The 20,000-nt window shown below is 47.8% G+C and overlaps 1 protein-coding gene across 15 annotated transcripts in view; it reads left to right on the top strand.

Moving 5' to 3' along the window:
• LOC119583831 (tyrosine-protein kinase SRK2-like) overlaps positions 1–20,000 on the top strand; it is a 192,454-nt gene that overhangs the window by 111,469 nt on the left and 60,985 nt on the right. For all 15 annotated transcript variants that reach the window (XR_005229729.1, XR_005229728.1, XR_005229727.1 and 12 more), the window contains one exon: positions 16,159–16,226. The gene's annotated coding sequence lies outside the window, so the exon portion shown is untranslated. Of the gene's footprint in view, positions 1–16,158; positions 16,227–20,000 lie in introns of those variants that run through there.

A 20,000-nucleotide genomic window follows, 5' to 3' on the forward strand; every position in this document is an offset into this window, starting at 1 on the left:
TCTCTCCTTCCGTGCTTGTTTGCGTGCATGCTTGCGAGATCCAGGCCTCTGAAGATGCTTGTCCCGTGCCTCCAGGCCTCGTGACCTCGAGAGCGACTGACGCTTGCTGATCTGTGACACGTCCAGAGGCTGTCGGGTCTTGTGAGGTTTGTGACGACCTTGGTGGTGCCGCGTCCCGTCGGAGCTCCCGGCGGAGTGTGTGAATGCTTGTCGTAATGATTTCACTCGTACGTTTTTATGCCATGCTTGGTTATTAATCTCTGCGTGTGTGTCATCTGCATCACATTTCATTGTGTAAGGGTTGTGGTGTGTATATGTATGAAGGTATGTTTATATGTGTATATACATATCTGTAGAAGTATGTTTATGCATAATATATATATATATATATATATATATATATATATATATATATATATATATATATATATATATATATATATATATACATATATAGAGAGATATAAAGAGATAATATACATATGTGTGTGTGTGTGTGTGTGTGTGTGTGTGTGTGTGTGTGTGTGTGTGTGTGTGTGTGTGTGTGTGTGTGTGTGTGTGTGTGTGTGTGTGTGTGTGTGTGTGTGTCGTACGTATGTATGTATACATACGTACGTACGTACATATATGCATACATTAAACGTGTGCATGAATGTATCAATGCATAGATGCACGCATTTACATTGTAGAGTACGTACTGTACATCCGCGTGTGAGTCCGCGTCCGTTAGAGGTCCGACCCCTAAGGGCCGTCATTATTCACGTGGGCGCCGGACTGTAGCTGACAAGGCTGCCCTTCGCTTCACGGTTATGAGTTTCCATGTAGAATTGATTACTTGTTTTGCCTCCCATTTTATGGAGAGTAAAAGGGCACTATTTTTACGTGCTGTTTTGTGTTCGCCAGCAGAAGGTTGTCGACTTTGCGCTTGCCTGTCGAGGCTTTATTCGGCGCGTCCGGCATGCAAATGGCTCGTAGCGGAGACTGGTTTTGTGATTCTCCTCTTCTTACCGTAGTTTTTTACTATTTTTTATACTTGCTTACGGGACAAAAAACTCGTCTCCGTGACGGATCTCCGTCGTCTTATGCTGCACCCGTCTCTCACATGCCTCCGTCTCTCACATGCCCTGCCAGAGCGTACATATCTCCACGCGACGCCAAGGCACCGCTATACGCACAGGTGTGAGGTCGGCCGAAAATCGCTGCGTTAGGGAACGGTTGCGATGTCAGAGTCATGCAGATGGCTGGAACTCGTGAGGTCGGACGCACCTGGGGGTTGCTGTGTATCAGGAGCAAGCGCTGAAACTACACATACATACATACATACATACATACATACATACATACATACATACATACATACATACATACATACATACATACATACATACGCGCGCGCGCACACACACACACACACACACCACACACACACACACACACACACACACCCACACACACACACACACACACACACACACACACACACACACACACACACACACGTGTTTCTTCTATGTCCCTTGTTCGCAAGTTGCCTTCCTTCCCATCTGTCCTCCATCGGGCAGTACGTCGGCACGTCTTGGGAACTGGATTAAGGCTTAGAAGAGGAGTAGGGGAGGGGGGGGAGGGAAGAAGGGAATTAAGATACATCGGATGACTGTCAGGAAATCATGCGCAGAATAGATACAAGGGAGCTGCTCTTTTTTCTTCCAGTCACTTGGTATTAAGCGTGAAGGCTGTAGGTACCAAAGCCGATATAAATCAACACGGGTGAGTACAAGGCCAACCGTCCTGAGTGCAGGGTGTTGAGGTGGAAGTCGGGGGGAGGTGGATGGCAGTGGGGGAGGTGGAGGGGAGTGGGGGAGGGGGAGTGGGAGTGGGGGATGTGGAATGGGAGTGGGGGCGGTGGAGTAGGGGTGGGCGTGAGGGAGATGGAGTGGGAGAGGTAGTGAGGATGGTGGAGAGAGAGGGGGGTGGTTGTATGGACGTGTGGAGATTGGGGAAAGTGGAGAGTGAATGGGGGAGATGGAGTGGGAGAGGTGGAGGTGGAGTGGGAGTGGCGTGTGTAGTGTAGTGTGGGTTAGCGGTACTATGTTCGTGGTCGCTTCATTATCTAAGCTTGCGAAGTGCGGGGTTGAGGAGGGACGACGGAGGGTATTGGGGTGGAGGGGAAGGGCGAGGAGGGGGCAGGTTGAGTTGTAAAATTGCCTCGATGCTTGTTTGTTTTGGCTGTGTGTGTTTTTTCCAAAGCTTGTTGTGGCTGATTTGATTGCTTTCATGCATGCCCAGAGTTTTCGTGTCTCGGGGGTCGGGGGAGATCGGGTCTTCGTGCAGGAGATGACAAGGTTGTTTGGTGGAAGAGATGTTTATGGACTGCTGTTGCTGTGGCTTGATGCTTGCAGTCGGATGCATGATTGATATGGTATGCATTTGTGTTATCTGGCCGAATGTAAAGTTTCACTTGCTTATTGAAGACGTAGCTCGCAATTAAATAACGAGAATATATTTTCTAGAAATTAGATAACAAGACGGATTTCAAGCAGTATTATGAAGAGTGGATACGAAGGCATAGATGCGCAAGGGTTCATTACAGACGCGGGTGCGCGCACACGCTTACTCCACCCCAGACAGATAGACACACACAACACACACACACACACACACACACACACACACACACACACACACACACACACACACACACACACACACACACACACACACACATACATACACACACATACATACACACACACACACACACACACACACACACACACACACACACACACACACACACACACACACACACACACACACAACCGCAAAAAAGTTAATTATAATGGTACTCCACACGAACGCGCACTAAAACTCTTATCTACCAATACGCTCACACGTACACATGTAGGCTACACACCTCACACACCTCTTTATTTCTATGTTGCAGCGGTTGACAGTCGTGTTTTTTTGTCAATTAACTGTGTAATTGCTTTGATTGTTTGATTGGATTGTAGTTCGCGAGCGGGGATTGCTGGCGTGGTATGGCCCCCGTCACAAAGGTGAGCTAAGTACCACTAATAAGGGGGGGCGATGGGAATTACACCAGCGGACAAGGGGGGGAGGGCGCGGGGGGGGGGGGCGACGGTGCCAGCAGGAGAAGGGAAATGGGCGCTTGTTAAGAACCGTTGGTTGGCGTGATTGGTTGTTGCCGGGCCGATTGGAAGCGGTTGATACGAAGCGATTGAGCTCGTGTGATGGAGAGAAGTGGCGCTCGCTGGTGGAGAAGAATGATAAAGGTGATGTTGGTGAATGATGCACGTTATTGATCACGTGACAAGTGTATTATTTCTGAAGGGGTTGGGGGGGGGGGAGGCACGCACGGGCGGTGGTGGTTCGCTCTATGACTTCGTTTTCGTATTTCATTCCCGGTGATAATGATTGTCGTTATCATTCACGCAAATAAATAAAAGAAAAGCCTGCGATGAAATTCCTGAAATGTTTTCGTTATAATCCGTGCACGATTTCTTTTCTTTGCGTTGTAAGAAGAATCAACATTTTGTTCTGTCATCACTCCTAGCAGTCCTCGAAGTGGATGAAACGTCAGACCGTAACAGGTCGTCGGGAAATAGAGAGAAAGAAGAGATTGGTAGTGAGAAAACTAAAAAAGGCTTTGTCGAAAAATGAAAGCCAGGTGGGACTGAAAGCGGTGCCGTGTCATGAAACCTGCAGCAGAGGTCAGAGGACACGCGAGGCCTCCTGACCCGTTCGTGAATGAGCGTGCTTGTTTATTTTTATTTTTTTCTTATTTGTTTATTTGCCTTTGTGTATGATTGTGGATGTGTCTGGGACGAAAGATCCATTCCGAGTGGAGACCCGTGTTTGAACGAGGTGGAATTTTCTGCCTGAGGCAAGAAATGGAGATCAGAAAGAGCGGAAGAAAAATGGAAGAAGGAAAGAGAAAGATGGGGAGATAAATATGGATATTCGGGAAGTAAAAGAAGGGGATTTAAGGCGCGCGCGCGCGGGAGAGAGAGAGAGAGAGAGAGAGAGAGAGAGAGAGAGAGAGAGAGAGAGAGAGAGAGAGAGAGAGAGAGAGAGAGAGAGAGAGAGAGAAATGGAAATGGAAATGGAGATGCCGAGAAAGTTATTTGAGAGTTTAAAAGAGAATAGCATCTTACCGGCGAAATGCTTTGGCGTAATTTTAGTCCATTAGTCTTGCGCTGAGCACATTTAGGGAAAGATAAAATGGCCGATAAAGGTTCCCCAGAATAAGTGGCTTTTGGGTAAGGAGATGGGAGGTGGGGGGGGGGGTTCTCAGACAAGAAGCACAAAGAAAATACATTGGGAAACTACTTCCCGGAACTACATTGGCTCCTTAGATGGGCGCGATACTTACAGCCGCGTTTGGGAGCGTGTGGGCAGGGCTACCACTGTTTATCGCTAGACGAGTGCGACGCTAGAACCATGGTTTCGGCGTTGATTGGCGTTCGTAATCGATGATTCCCTGCTTTATCATGATGTCATAAGTTATACAAAATTGTAATGCAAGTAATAGATTTGGAAGTGCAGACGTTTATTAAAAAGTTGATCCGAAAAGTAGGCTCCATCATCGTATTCGCATGTATGCGGTAATGGTAACTATGCGTGTGGGTTGCGGCGGTATGCTGCTTGGTATTTTTGTGGCAGTGGTTACAGAGGAATGGAAGTGGTTGTTTAGGCCTGTCCGGTGGCAGCTAGTGTTTTTGAGTTGGATATACTGTATGTATATGGCGCGCGCCCGCACACACACGCACACGTACATGCACCCGCACACGTACATGCACACGCACACGCACACGCACACGCACACGCACACGCACACACACACATACACACACATACACATACACATACACATACACAGACATACACTCACATATACACACATATACACACATGCACATATATATATCTCATGGAAGATGGAACGAAGTTGAGAAATGAAGTTTGTCAGCATTGCTTTGCTGTTGTTTTGGTTAAATTTTGGGCATTTGGGGCAGCATTGTTGTGCACCGGTGATATTGGGCACCAGGACGGTAATGGTCCGTGTGAGAGCGAGCTTGAGCCGCGGATCAGAACACTTGACAGGCTCTCGTGTCCCTCTGACAGCCACCGTCACAGGAAGGAAAAAAATAAAACAAGAGAGAGGCAGAACATACGAATGAATCCATATTTTTGTTGGTATTTTTGCTGGGTTTATATTTTTATGATTTTTTTTTACGGATTTAATTCAGACGGGTATTTGTGCAATGAAATAAAGTGATTTGAATAATGAAGTACTGCTGAAAATAAATCGTTCTCTTCAGTCTGCTGCATATTGTATGCGGTGTTACACCGAAAAAGGCTGCACTTAGTTGAGCGTCCCCATTAGCCGCGCTTGCAGTATGCAACAGGGGCAACGGCAGACTTTTTTCTTGTTCTTGTGGCGCTGTTTATGCTGGGTGAGGCAAGGGAAGCCGAGGTGCCCTTGCGCGCCACCTCGATGTGTTTTGCGATAAGGCAAAGAGGTGAAAGTCGACCCAGTGATGTGCACGCCTGTCTGTCTGTCTCGTCAGTCTCTCTGCCAGTCTGACTGTCTGTCTTGGAGCGTCCTGCGGCGTGGCGCGCTCGATCGCTGACTGCTTGACAGTCTTGTCTTTGTCTGGCTGTCTGGTTCACGTCTCGCGTTGCACTGGTTTTTCTGTTCATTCGCCTTCCATGTCACGGATTTTTACGTTTTCTTTAGATTGCTGATTGGTTTGTTCATTCGCAATAACACTGTTTGGTGATTTATTGTTTGATGATTGGAAAAAAATATCATTCCATTAGTCTGCCAGTCCATCTATCCACTGACCCACAATCATTCACCGTCGCACCCCCGCATCCAAATACTCGTCCACTTATTCATCCACCCACCCATCCACCCAATCTACCTCCCACCCTCCCACCTATCTACTAGCTCGCCTATTCCACCCACCCATCCCTCCACCCACCCACCCACCCACCCACCCATCCCTCCACCCACCCACCCACCACACACACACACACACACACACACACACACACACACACACACACACACACACACACACACACACTCACTCACACACTCACCCATCCACCATTCTTCACTGGCGGTTCTGTACCACCCCCTTTTCGACGTTTCTCACGGTCGTCGCCTTACGGGTATGCTTGGCCGTTTCTAATGTCTCGAGTTACAGGTGTCGGTGATACAGGTGCTCTCTCGCATGATTCAGACACGCAGATGCGGGAGGCTGCGAGGTCAAGTTTCAAGCGGCGGCAGAAATGAGGTATTGGGGAAAGGGATAAGGGGGGGATCAGGTTAATAATATATGGTCAATAATTCAGTGCCTTGTGAGTGTTTTTTCCCTTTAAATTTGTGAAACACTCAAAAAGGGACCTCCTCCGTAATGGTAAGTAGGTCATTTGGTAACCATCAGCTGTGAAGGCCTAGTATTTTGATATGATTATAGTTTTGTTGATAATGTTTATGGTAATGCATTGGCGAGGGTGGTGAGGGCAATCTGGGTAATGGGGTGATAATGATGATTATGTGAGTGCACCACGTCAAGAACGAGAGGAGTGAATTGATAAAGGTCGTGACCCTGGGGGACAGACAGCCTGCATGCAGAGTGGCTGGAGGAGATGGGTAATGGACGAGATGAAGAGGGGATAGGTAAGACATTGGGAAAAGAACAATAATATAATATAATAATAATAGGGCGGCGAGATTGGTAGACGAGATCGCTACCGCTGCACCACACGACGGAGGAGGAGGGAAAAGGAAGCAACGGCAATTCGGAAAAAAATAAGGAAATAAACAAAGCAGGCGAACGGAACGAGGAAATACTTAACAAACGGCAACTAAGAATAGATGAATAGAGGGCGAAAGAGAGGGGCCCCGGGCGGATGTCATGATGGCGCGCGGGAAGGTGACATCACGCCTGAACTTGATGTGGGAATGACATCAGTAAGCTGCTGGTAATCCTCTTGTGCAAAGTGCGAATCATGCTGGAGTCTGCCACGCACCTCCTTGCTCGCCAGAGGAGAGGTGAAGGAGGAGGAGGAGGGGGGGGGGGTTCTCGGCTGGAATATGATAGGGTTTTTTGCAGTGCTTGGAATGGACCGGGGCTCGCGTGTTTTTGTTTGCCTCGATTTTTATTTGCTTTGGGGCCGAGGAGTGTGTTTGTGGGCTCTTTATAGTGCTTTTGATTGATTGATTTTTTTAAAAGATGGGGGGTGGTTTTAGTGACTGGGATTACGGTGTCTGCTTGTTTGCCCGGCTGAGATTGGGATCAGTTTGGGAATATGATACAAGGTGTCGGGAAAGTAGGCTGCTAGGCTGAAAAGCAGGCGGGCAGGCAGGCAGGCAGGCAGGCAGGCAGGCAGTCAGTCAGTCAGTCAGTCAGTCAGTCAGTCAGTCAGTCAGTCAGTCAGTCAGTAGGCAGCAGGTCAGTCAGTCAGTACAGCAGTCAGCAGACAGCAGCAGACAGACAGACAGCAGGCAGACAGACAGATAGGCAGGTAGACAGAGCAGAGAGAAGGTAGAGAGAGAAGAAGAGAAGGAGAAGAGAGAAGACAGAGAAGACAGAGACAGACAGACAGAGACAGACAGACAAAAGAAGAGACAGACAGACAACAGACAGACAGACAGACAGACAGACAGACAGACAGGCAGGCAGATTGGCGGGCAGACAGGCAAGTAGGTCGAGGCAGCAGACAGACAGATAGGCAGGCAGGCAGGCGGTTGACAGGCAAGCAGGTTGACAGGCAAGCAGGTTGACAGGCAAGCAGGCAAGCTAGCACGCAGGTCGGAAAGCCGGGCATGCAGGTAGATTGAGGAGAGAAAGAAAGGAGATAGAAACAGATAGTTAGCAACAAGTGGTTCCTGAGTCCTCCCCCAGGCAGCCGCTTGGTCAGGCTTCGTTCCCCGGCGGGCCGTTTGTCCTCGGCGGCCCCTAAGACTGTTTACACGGAGGTCCCTTTCTGACTGACGATGTTTCCCGCTATGTTAGGAGGCCTTGTTTGTCTTCCTGTTAGTGATGTCAGCTCGTGTGTCAGCGAGACGGACAGCTGGGCGTGTTCCTTTCGGCGGAGGTGTCGACAAAGGACCGAGATTGGGAAGTTTGCTGACGTTGCTGGAATTAACTCTGGGATTCCTGTCCCCGAATGTAGATTTCTTGTTTATTTATCGTTGTTGTTATTATTATTATTGTTATTATTATTATGATGATGATGATGATGATGATGATGATGATGTGATGATGATGATGATGATAATAATGATAATAATGATAATAATGATAATAATGATAATAAAAATAAAAATAAAAATAAAAATAATAATAATAATAGAAATAATAAAAAAATAATGCTGACTTTCTGTATAGTCTGGACGTCAAGGGGATGTGTTGAAGTTGCTTTTGAGGGCGGCAGAGGGCAGGTGGCACGAGAATCGGTAGCGGCGGCGGCGGCAGGTGTTTACAGAGTGACGCGACGCTTTTCCAGGTGGTTCAGCGTTGAGGGTCACGGGGTCGGAATGCGGTGTGACTCTTGAATAGATCTTTTATTGAAGGCAATGGCATGTTGCTGTCATTCTGGTTTTTATTTTGCCCATTATGGTATTATCATCAGTGTTCTTTGTAGTATACTATGGCGCGTCGTGAATAGGTAACGGGGTAATATTGACTAGGCGGGACTGGCGTTAGCCTCACAGATACGAGATGTCTTGGGAACAACAGTGTAGCAGAGCGAAGGGACAGCAGCTGATGTGGCGCCGTCAGAGTAGGCGGGTGACACGTCTAGTTTTTGCCACAGGTTAATGAGCGTGGCGAGGGTATGGTACACCCGCCCTGATCCGTTTTGTTTGTTTTTGTTTGTTTGTTTGCTGTAGCCACGGATTGAGCCACACCGAATAGCCTCGAGAACTACACTTGTCTGGCAGTGCCAGTCTGGAATCTTGGCTTAACACACCTGGGTATTGCGGATGGTCCTGCCCACGCTTGAGAGTTATACATGTTTAGTTAGACTTTTGTATCTTTTACCTTGTCTCATGTTTATTTGACATGGAGGGTTAAGGTGAGAATTTGTGTTCGGCAATGTCCGCAAGCATCGTTGTAGTAACGCCTAGGAACTAGATGTGATGTTATTTAAATTTTCATTAATTTTTATTGTTTTTTATTTGTTTATCTATTTTTATTTTCCCCGGTTTATTGTTTACAGTCTCGAAATTGCCATGCTTGGTACTCGCATGACCCTACATGGAACTTGGAAGTCGAGGGTGCGGCAACTGACTGTTGCATACGAAAAAAAAAACGAGAAAAAGTGACCTACCTCAAAAATCCGCAATCTCCGTAGAGAGAGAGAGAGAGAGAGAGAGAGAGAGAGAGAGAGAGAGAGAGAGAGAGAGAGAGAGAGAGAGAGAGATGAGTGAGTGAGTGAGTGAGTGAGTGAGTGAGTGAGTGAGTGAGTGAGTGAGTGAGTGAGTGAGTGAGTGAGTGAGTGAGTGAGTGAGTGAGTGAGTGAGTGAGTGAGAGAGAAGGGAAGGTAGAAAGAGAAAGAAAGAAAGAAAAAAAGGGAGCGAGAGAAAGTATGCGTGTGAGAGAGAGAGAGAGAGAGAGGGGAGTGACAGAGAGTGAGTGAATTGAATGAATAAGTGAGTGAGTGATTGAATTTGTGTGTGTAGCGCAAAATTGAGTCGATTTGCCACGATTTGAGTGTCATCTGTGTCATATAGTCTGGTGCATATTTTCTGGGTAACAAGTAATAAAAGAAAAATGCCACTGAGTAGTCGTTTTCTTGCAGGCGGAGAACATTCATTAAGGATGAGGCAGCGCTCTTGTCGTTCATGTAGGCTGCGATTCACGTGCGATTTACTCTACAAACTACAGAAATTTCTGGGCGCCGCCTGCCTATTACTGGGGCCACTGTGAATGGGGCGCACGCCATGAGGCTTCAGATAGGCGGGGACGGGGCTGTGTTTTATGGGATTACACTAATTTTTAAAGTAATATGGCGTTGTTACTAGTATGCATGCTGGTTTCGTGCTTGCCTGCATGTGCGTGTTTGCGTGAGTCCGCATAGGGTAAGTAGTGTGCGGGTGTAATTGTTGCCGGCCCACTGTTGTGTGTAGAAGCTGTGCGTGAGGGTTGAATGCATGTGAGTGTGCGTGTGTTAGGGGAGGGGATTAGTGTTGTTGGACTCGCTATTGAAACAACCGCGTGCTTTGTTACATCAGAAATTGGAAGTCTCAGTCTCTCTCTCTCTCTCTCTCTCTCTCTCTCTCTCTCTCTCTCTCTCTCTCTCTCTCTCTCTCTCTCTCTCTCTCTCTCTCTCTCTCTCTCTCTCTCTCTCCCTTTCTTTCGCTCTATTGCTCCATTTCTTTCTCTCCCATTCTCTCTTTCTTTCTCTTTCTATATATGTTTGTGTGTGCGTGCATGCATGCGTGAGAGGCAACTGAAGAAGTCTGTTTTTCAACGAATCAGGAGGAGAGGGGAGAGAAGAGGAGAGAATAGAGAGAAAAGAGAGAGAGATAAGAAGAGGAAAGAAGGAAGGAAGGGAGAGGGAAGAGAAGAGAGAGGAGAAGAAAAAAGAGAAGAGAAAGAGAAAAGAAAGAAGAAAGAAGAAGAAAGAAAGAAAGAAAAGAAAAGAAAGAAAAGAAAAGAAAGAAAAGAAAGAAAAAAGAAAAGAAGAAAAGAGAAGAGAAGAGAAGAGAAGAGAAGAAGAAGAGAGAGAAGGAAGAAGGAAAGGAAAGGAAGGAGAAAGGAAAGGAAGGGAAAGGAAAGGAGGGAAGGGAAGGGAAGGGAAGGGAAGGAGGGAAGGAGAAGGGGAAGGGAAGAAAGGAGAAGAGGGGAGATGAGAAGAGAGGAGAGGAGAAGCGAGGAGAGGAGAGGAGAGTGAGGGAATAACTGCTTGGGTAGGAAGTTGGGTCAGAGGAGAAATAGAACGAGAGTGAGTGTGCGAGTCGCCAGCGTCTTGCATGAGTCACGCCTCCAACGTCATGGATTTGCAAGGATGTAGGAGAAATTATGGCCTCAGGCGAGAAAGGGATTTCGTTCGGGCGCCGGTTTTGGGCTACTCTTTCGTTTGTAATTTTAAATTCATTTTTTTTTTTATATTTTGACGATACTTTTGATTATTGTCGTACTGCACTGCGCGAAGTAGAAGGAAGTCCACCCATAAGCTTTTTCAGATAGGGCTTTTATTATACGTAAATATGTAATATTTATTCAACTGATTCACAAATCTCTTCATTTTATTTCCAGATTTGCAACACAGGAGGCATTCTCTCTCTCTCTCTCTCTCTCTCTCTCTCTCTCTCTCTCTCTCTCTCTCTCTCTCTCTCTCTCTCTGTGTGTGTGTGTGTGTGTGTGTGTGTGTGTGTGTGTGTGTGTGTGTGTGTGTGTGTGTGTGTGTGTGTGTGTGTGTTTATATCTGTTTGTCTGTGCTTAACTGTGTTTATGTTTTTATTTCTGTCTGTTTGTCTGCCTGCCTGTGTGTTTTTTGTCTACCGGGCTGATGGCATGTTGTTCACGGTTGCATAAAGTTATTATTTTCGATAACCTGAATAGGCCGAGCAGAACAGCGTTGGGGCGATGGGGCGATGAAATCTAATGAAAGGTATGAACTCGTTGGTTGCTTTACACGTCACGGTTCATGTTTTTGATTATTATTGGAACACCTACTCTTCAAAACCAGATTAATAGAGAAGTGACGACTTGGGCAAGCAGGAAGCGACTCAGATAGACAGGCGCGCGCTGGTGGGGCCTGGCGATATGCAAACACGCGGGGCACCAGACGGAAGGGCGCATGGCGGTGGCGCCGCGGTCGAGCCCAGGGCGTGCTACGGCTAGAATCGAGAGATCGGCGGGGCTTCCGTGCGTAATTGGTTTTGTTAGTATTCGCTAAGTGGCTGCGGACGTGCGTGGACAGCCGTGTGCGCGGAAGTCAGTGAACTGGGGCAAGCAGGCGGTGAGTGCTTGCTGTTCGGTCTCGCGTGCCTGTGAGGGAAATGATGAATGGATTTCGTGTGTATGGTTGACGTCGTGGTCGTAGGAATGTGTCTCTTTAGTATATATGTATGTAGAAAAAGATAGATAGATATAGATAGATAGATAGATAGATAGATTTTTATGGGTGTTGATATTTGTACTTGCGTACGTATGGGTGAATGTATATGTTTGCAGTTGTCTGCCTGTTCAATATGATGGATGTCTTTTAATCAACCTGTGTATGTGCTGTATTATTTCGTGCATTTGAGTCTACGCCTATTCTGTGTCTGGCACCAATGCCTTGTTCCTACAGAAAGCTTAGGATACTAGGATAGGATACAGCCAGAGGAACGCTCGAGGAACGCGAAGGAGAGCTCTTGTTTAATGGAAATGTTTATGGCCCGGCCAGCAGCGAGTTCGTTGGGCTGCGGGCACGGCCTTTATGGGTCTCAGGAAGTCCCTGGGAGTGTTCTTCCATTGGGTTCGGGGGAAGACGGCTGTTGGAAGGCGTTGACCGTAGCGTTTTTTTCTTTCTTTCTTTTCTTTATTATAGTTGTAAGGAAGAAGTGGCAGTTGATTTTGGATTTTGTATGAGGGTCACGCTTGCACAGTCAGCCACACATGCGCTCGCGCTCACACTCATACACAGTCACTAACACTCACGCGCCAACTCACACTCACATGCATACACGCTCGCAGGCCCAGGCACAATCGCACAGACATGTGTGTATGTAAATATATACATTGTAGTCTGATATTAACGTCATAGCTATATGAATGTAGTGTTTGTAAATGCATATACTTACATACGCATTGTATGAATGCACAGCACACAGTTAGTCGTTGGTATTACCTCTTTTCTGTAAAAAGGGGAACAGAATTGTTTTGTTCATGGAAAATAAAGGTGAGCGAAATGGATTGTTTTAAAGCCTGGGTGTACAGATTGCCCTGAGGGAGGGGGGACGAGTAGAATGATTGCAAGTTGCAGAGTTACAGCTGTTTCGTTGTGCAGGGAGGGAAGAGGGAAGAGGGAGGGAAAAGGGAGGAGGGAGGGAAAAGGGAGGAGGGAGGGAGGGAGGGGGTAGGGGTAGGGGCTACGGTATGGGGTGGGGTCAAGTTGTATTGATTGTATTTTATACAGGTTAGGCAGGTGATTAGGCAAATTGGTTGCTTGCTTTGTTACTTTTTGTTTGTTATTATTTTCTTAGAATGCAGAAAGTTTATGGGTGCAAAAGAAATGAAATATTTACCCTCTTTTTATATGCTCTCTCCTCTCCCTCTCCTTCTCCCTCTCCCTCTCCCTCTCCCTCTCCCTCTCGCTCTTCCTCTCTCACTTCCTCTCTCTCCCTCCCTCTTCCTCTCTGTCTCTCTCTTTCTCATTCCTTCTTTCATATCACAGTTACACAGCCTTTTTACCCCCTTACACATTCACAATCAAAATTTATTTTTTCCTTAACATCGGCCTGTTGTGTATTAATTTGGATTTTTTTTCAAACATTATACATCTGTTGTAAAGTATTTGTGTAAAGCTGTTGTAACATTTTGTGTCGACCACCGGTTTGTTTCCCAAGTAATGAAAGTGTGGATGCATGTGGTTTTATGGAGAAATGCCGTCATGTTTTGAGGAGGAGTTAGTGGGAGTGAGAAAGAGTGAAAAAGAAAGGGGAGTGAAAAGACTAATGGAACACATGAATAAATGAGAAAAGGGAGAGAGAAGAGGGATAGGAATTAGTGAAACGTAAGTTTATGGAAGAGAAGGTTAGAAAAAGAGGAAAACAAGGGGAGGAAAAGAGGAAAAGGAGGAACAGGGAAAGGAAAAACTGAGAGATAGATCGAGGGAGAGATAGAGAGAAGAGAAGGCGAAAAAAAACGAAGTAAAATGAAAATTTATGTAAAAGAAACCGGCAGACGGAACGAGAGAGAGAGAAAAAAAGAAAAAAGGCATTGTTAGTTATAAAAGATATCCATATTTTACGTATGAGGATTTCTCTACAAGGGTGTTCAGTTCAGTGGAAATATGTTACAGAATGAGGTGGGAGGGGCGGTGAGTGTCGGGAGGTGGCGGTGGTGAAACAGCCCATGCCTGATGGCTTGATGGCTCGCTGGTGGTGTATACATGTCGACCTTTTGGTTGTGTCGACTTTTTGGTTGTGTCGACGTTGTCGCTGAGTGTGGACTTCCTGATTGAGTGTCGAGTTTGTGGTTGAATGGCGACTTTGTGGTTGAGTGTCGAGTTTGCGGTGGATTGTCGATTTTATGGTTGTGTCGACTTTGTGGTTGTGTTGATTTTATGTTTGAATGTCGCGTTGAAGTTTCTGCCGTGGGTTATGGGAGTAGTAATTGGAAATGGTTGAGAACAGCGGTTCGCCAGGATTTTAACGAAATTACAGAACATATTGTTCGTCGTGGATTGATTATTTTCTATTTAATATTTATTCTCGTTGTGGAAGAAAAAAATGCCATCCGGCCTTCCACAGACCTACCGATTTTTAAACTTCCATTACGATTCCGATTATTGAAGAAGGAGAGAGCGCCGCGCATCCCACCTTCTGGAGAGTCGCGTCCCCACTCGGCCAGGGGGAGCGACTGATGCATGCCAGACAAACACGAGTGGTGTCGGACCCTCGGTTTTTAGGGGGGGGGGAGCCCTTCCCGCGGGTCTCTGCTCGGTTTGTTTGGATCTTTCCCTTTTTCTTTTTTTTTTATCTTACGAGTTGGAATGGCAGTCGGTAGTGGTGGTGTTCGTATTGGTTTATTATTAGTAGTATTGTTGTGCTGTTATTGTTATTAGTTTAATTGTTATTGGAATTGTTTACATGCACAACTCTTCTCCCAGCAGCAGTAACTGCAGAAGTTCAGTTACTGGCTGCTGTTGCTGTTCCTCCTCCTCCTTCTCCTCTTCCTCTTCCTTCTCTTCCTCTTCATCGTCCTCCTCCTCTTCCTCCTTTTCATACTCCTCCTCCTCTTCCTCTTCCTACTCCTCCTCTTCCTCCTTCCCCACCCCTACCCCTTCCTCTCCCTCTTCTTCTTCTTCTTCTTCTTCTTCTTCTTCTTCTTCTTCTTCTTCTTCTCTTCTTCTTCTTCTTCCTCCTCTTTCTCTTCCTCTTCCTCCGGGTCCTCTTGTTCCTCCTCCTTCCTCCTCCTCTTTCACCTCTCCTCCTCCTCCCATCACTACCACCAACGTCCCCCTCGCTTACGTCTTTTTGCCGTCTGTGCTCTCCCTCTCCTTGGGACAACTTTTATCTTTTACGATTGTTTTCCAATCCTCTCTCTGCATTTTGATCCCTCTTTTGCTTCATCTCCCCGTCCTTCTCGCCCCTTCCTCCTTTCCCTTTCTGTCTTCGCCCTCCCCCTTCCTCCATCCCTCTTCACTTTTCACCCTCCCCCTTCCTCCATCCTTCTATCCCTCTTCACTCTCCCCCTTTCTCCATCCCTCTTCACCCTCCCTCTTCCTCCATTCCTCCACCACCCCTCTTCACCCTCCCCCTTCCTCCCTTCCTCCACTCCTCTTCACCCTCCCCCTTCCTCCATTCCTCCACTCCTCTTCACCCTCCCCCTTCCTCCCTTCCTCCACCCTCTTCACCCTCCCCCTTCCTCCCTTCCTCCACTCCTCTTCACCCTCCCCCTTCCTCCATTCCTCCACCCCTCTTCACCCTCCCCCTTCACCCATCGTCTTCCCCTCTTCCCTCCCTCCCACTGCACTCTCCTGCTCGGCTGATTTTATGTTCCTTCCTCCCAAATCGCATTTTCCTCTCCGCAGGGTCCCAGCTGTCACCGTCAGAGTTCTCCTCCATTCTTTACCGCCAAAACGCTCGCATGCACGGGCTTAGACGGTCATGCAAACCAGAAGCAAAATTACAAAAAAAAAGAGATAAAAAAATGGGGGGTAGGGAGAGGAAGTCGACCGTATCGCCCAGGGAGATGGGGAGTTGGTTGGGCAAAGCTCCCGGACACAAAGACACTTCATGTAGTCCTACGTACATAGGGTTTCGAAGACTAGTGTTAGTGCTAGTGCTTTGTGTTTTTGTCGTAGGATGTTACGGCACGTGACTGGCTTTTTTTGTGTCAGTAAGATTTTGTGGGCGTGTCAACTGTTGGATGTCTTTGTTTATTCGTCTTGTTTTCTTTCCAGGTGAGGGACGGATGATGGTGCTAGCTGGTGAGGAGTATAACGTCGTTACCTGCCATCTTCACACGCTGGTAAGGAGAGCTCTTGGTTTTCTTTTGTGATTTATTTATTTTTATTAATTTGTTATATGCGTGTATTTCATTTTAAAGAGACGATAGGCGCGTTTCCGTGGGGGATTTCTATCAAGATTTTCCTTCCAGGAACGACTTACTCTGACAGTCTCAATTCGGATCTGTCCTGGAAGCAGCTTTGTGTCAATCAAATGTTTCGAGCTTTAGGCATAAACCAGCCAGTCGCTGGGTTTTGTTCTTCCTCTGGTTTAACAATTTAAACATATATGTTCCGTAGCACGTGCGTGGGCTTGTTTCTTTTGTTTTGTAATTCGTGGATTGATTTCTTCTGAGCAGTAGTGATGATGTGGGTAATGATCATAAGGAGAATCATGATATTAATGAGGATACTGTCAGCCTGATCCTCACCCTCGTTTCCAACATTATCGCCGCCGCCAGCAAATTAAAAAAGAGGGAATTTCAGGGCGGGAAACTTAGATGAAATAAACATCGTAAACTGAAACGCGGAAATGAACGCGCAGCGCCAGGAGCACTCGGGAGTTCTTTACTATAGGGCATAAAAAGGGGAGCTAATAGTTCGTCTTTTTAGGATCCCTAGAGGCGTGTGGGAGAGGGAGAAAGAGACGAGATATAGAAGGGAGGGGAGGGGCGAGGGCGTGGTGCAGTGGTTATTGTGGTATGGTTTTCGAGTGGGTTGGATGATGGGTCTTGTTGTTGTATGTTCTGGCGAGAGTGAGATGTTGTGAAGTGTGAAGGATGAGGAGGCGAGGGTGATTGAGTGTGTGTTTCGTGTGAGGTGAGTAGGGATAGTGTTATGCGGCGGGAGTAAAATGTTGTGGGCGGGCAGCTGTGGGCGAGAGAGCGAGCGCTGTTGTTGTGACGGGTTGAGGGCGGGGGTACTCAAGGCACATCAAGGTCAAGGATGTGGCTTTTATCTGTGGGTGTGACCGCCGTCCGCCCTTATATGGGAGTGCGCGAGGAACCTTCCGCAGCCCTGCATGACGTGGAGTGCGAAGCAGGGAGACGGGGACGGGCGAAGGGAGCTTAAACTCCTCTCCCTTACACGCCAGGGAGCTCTGTGGCGTGGGATCAAATTACCGCAAAGCTTCTGTACTGTCTGTGCGAGGTATGCACAGAGCCCATTGGAATCCCATCATCTGCAACCAGGACCCGTTACGAAGAGGCCTGACTGCGGAATCCCAGAGACACGCGCGCGAAATTGCATCGGTGGGGGAGGGGGGCGAGCGAAGTAAGGAGGGGGGCTAGTCACGGATTGTTTGGGGGTGGGGGGTGGAGCTCGCACCTCGGCGGCCGGACGCGAAGGGAACGGCTTGCGAGGGAGACGGTGGAGATGGCGTGTGGGGCGGGGCCTGGTTGGTGGGCGGGTGGGGGGGGGGAGTCTGGTGTTTCGGTTAAGTATCCGTTTGTTTCTGGGGAGAGGGAGGGAGGAGATGGGGGGGGGGGGGAAGGAACGATAGAAACAAAGAAAGGAGTGAGTGAGTGACCTTTTTTGAGTGAATGAGTGAGTGAGTGAAGGAGGGAGGGGGAAAGGTAATTTAAGAAAGAAATACAGAGAGAAAGGTAAGCAGAAAATGAAGCACAAAAGCACGTGCATGGCTGAAAGGGATAGAGATAAGACAAGAGTGGAGAAAAAGGGAAAAGAATACCGTAAACCTGTTTCGCCTTAAGTGTTTTGCTTTCCGATCCTCCCCCACTTTGCGCTATCTGCCGAGCCTTAAGGGAAACTTGCCTTCACTCTGGAAGGTGAGAACAGCCTCATTCTCTTGGTATTTATGGTCAAAGGGAGGGAATGAGTGAGAGAGGGGGGAGCAAGCAGGCAAGCAAGCAAACAGACATGGCAGGCAGGCAGGCAGGCAGGCAGGCAGGCAGGCAGGCAGGCAGGCAGGCAGGCAGGCAGGCAGGCAGGCAGGCAGGCAGGCAGGCAAGCAAGCAAGCAAGCAGGAAGCAAGCAAGCAAGCAAGCAAGTAAGCAAGCAAGCAAGGATGGAGGAAGAGAGCTGAAGAGATAGTATGAGGAACGCAAAAAGAAAGGGGAAAACGGAAGAGAGAGAGAAAGAGAAGAAGAAGAAGAAGAAGAAGAAGAAGAAGAAGAAGAAGAAGAAGAAGAAGAAGAAGAAGAAGAAGAAGAAGAAGAAGAAGGTGTACTCTCCCTGCCTTGTATTTCGCTATTGTGCGTCGGTGCAGCAGATTGTGGGAAGGGAATGGATAGAGGCAATAACGTAAATACGAACGCAGCCGTCACGAGCACGTCGCCGTTTTACGTTATGGCGAGGGAAGCCATAACGTAAATGGATGGATAGAATGAATGAATGAATGAATGAATGTATGTATGTATGTATGAAAGGAAGGAGGGAAGGAAAGAAGGAAGGAGGGAGGGAGGGAGGGAGGGAGGGAGGGAAGGGAGGGAGGGGAGGAAGGAAGGAAGGAAGGATGGAAGGGAGGGAGGGAGGAAGGAAGGAGGAGGAAAGGAAGGAAAGAAGGAGGAAAGGAAGGAAAGAAGGAGGAAAGGAAGGAAGCAAGCAAGCAAGTAAGGAAGGAGGAATTGGCAAGCCCTTTGTGTCATGGCGGCGGGCGATGAAATGAGAAGATGAAAGAGGTCGTATCTTGGGTATGAATAAGATATAAATACGGCCGGTAGGGGGGTGGGAGGGAGGGAGGGAGGGAGGGAAGGAGGGAAGGAGGGAGGGAAGGAGGGAAGGAAGGCGGGAGGGAGGGAGGGAAGGTCGGTGGGGTGGGGGGGAGGGAATGAGAGAGGGAGGGGGGAGGGAGGGTGGGTAGGTGGGGTGGGTGGAACATACCCCTCACTTTTCCCCCTACTCTCCTCTCCCGAGCGCCGTGTTTGATCTCAACGTTCGTCGCCTATCTGGTCTCGCGAGATCTATCTTGAGAGCTCGGTCATAGTCTCCCCCCACCCTTTTATTTATGCCTCCCCCTCCCCTTGCTCCTCCTCTCTTCTCCCCTCCTTCCCTCCCCCTCCCTCACCCACCCCCCTCACTCACTCCCCCCTCCCTCCCTCCCCTCCCTCCTCCCTCCCTCCTCCCTTCCTTCTGCTCTTCTCTCTTCTCTCTCCCCTCTCGCACTCTTTCTCTCTCTCTCTCTCACACTTTCTCTCTCTCCTCTCTCTTTCTCTTTCTCTTCTCTCTTTCCTTTCTTCTCTTTTCCTTTCTCTTTTTCTTTCTCTTTCTCTTCTTTCTCCTCTCTTCTTTCTCTCTTCTCTCTCTCTCTCTCCCCTCTCTTCTCCTCTCTCTCCTCTCCTCTCTCTCTCACTCTCTCTCATCTCCTCTCATTCTCATCTCCTTTTCTGTTAACTCTTCCTTTTCTCTCTTTTTACCTGTCTCACCTCTTCCCTCTCTATCACTTCTTCTCTCTCCTCTCTCCTCTCTCTCTCTTCTTTTTCAACTCTTGTCTCATCTAGTCCTTTCTTCTCTCCCTCTTCCACTCATGTATTTCTGTCTCTGCGGCCGTGCTTCACTACGCATTTGATAAGATCGTGAGACTGGTAAACTGAGTTGTGTACTAGAGGTTGGACTGTGCCGACCTACAGGATATTTGAACGAGAGTGATTCTACACGTGTATAACGATGATGGAACAGAAATTGGTAACTGAGTCGATGTACGCGATTTGCAGACCGAGGATAGAGAGGGGGGAGGGTTAGGACGAGAGAACGAGAGAGATAGGGAACGAGAGAGAAGGGAACGAGAAGAGGGAGAACGGAGAACGAGAGAACGGAGAAAGGAACGAGAGAAGGATGAG

The sequence above is a fragment of the Penaeus monodon genome, chromosome 17 (assembly GCF_015228065.2).
Source record: "Penaeus monodon isolate SGIC_2016 chromosome 17, NSTDA_Pmon_1, whole genome shotgun sequence".
Lineage (NCBI taxonomy): Eukaryota > Metazoa > Arthropoda > Malacostraca > Decapoda > Penaeidae > Penaeus > Penaeus monodon.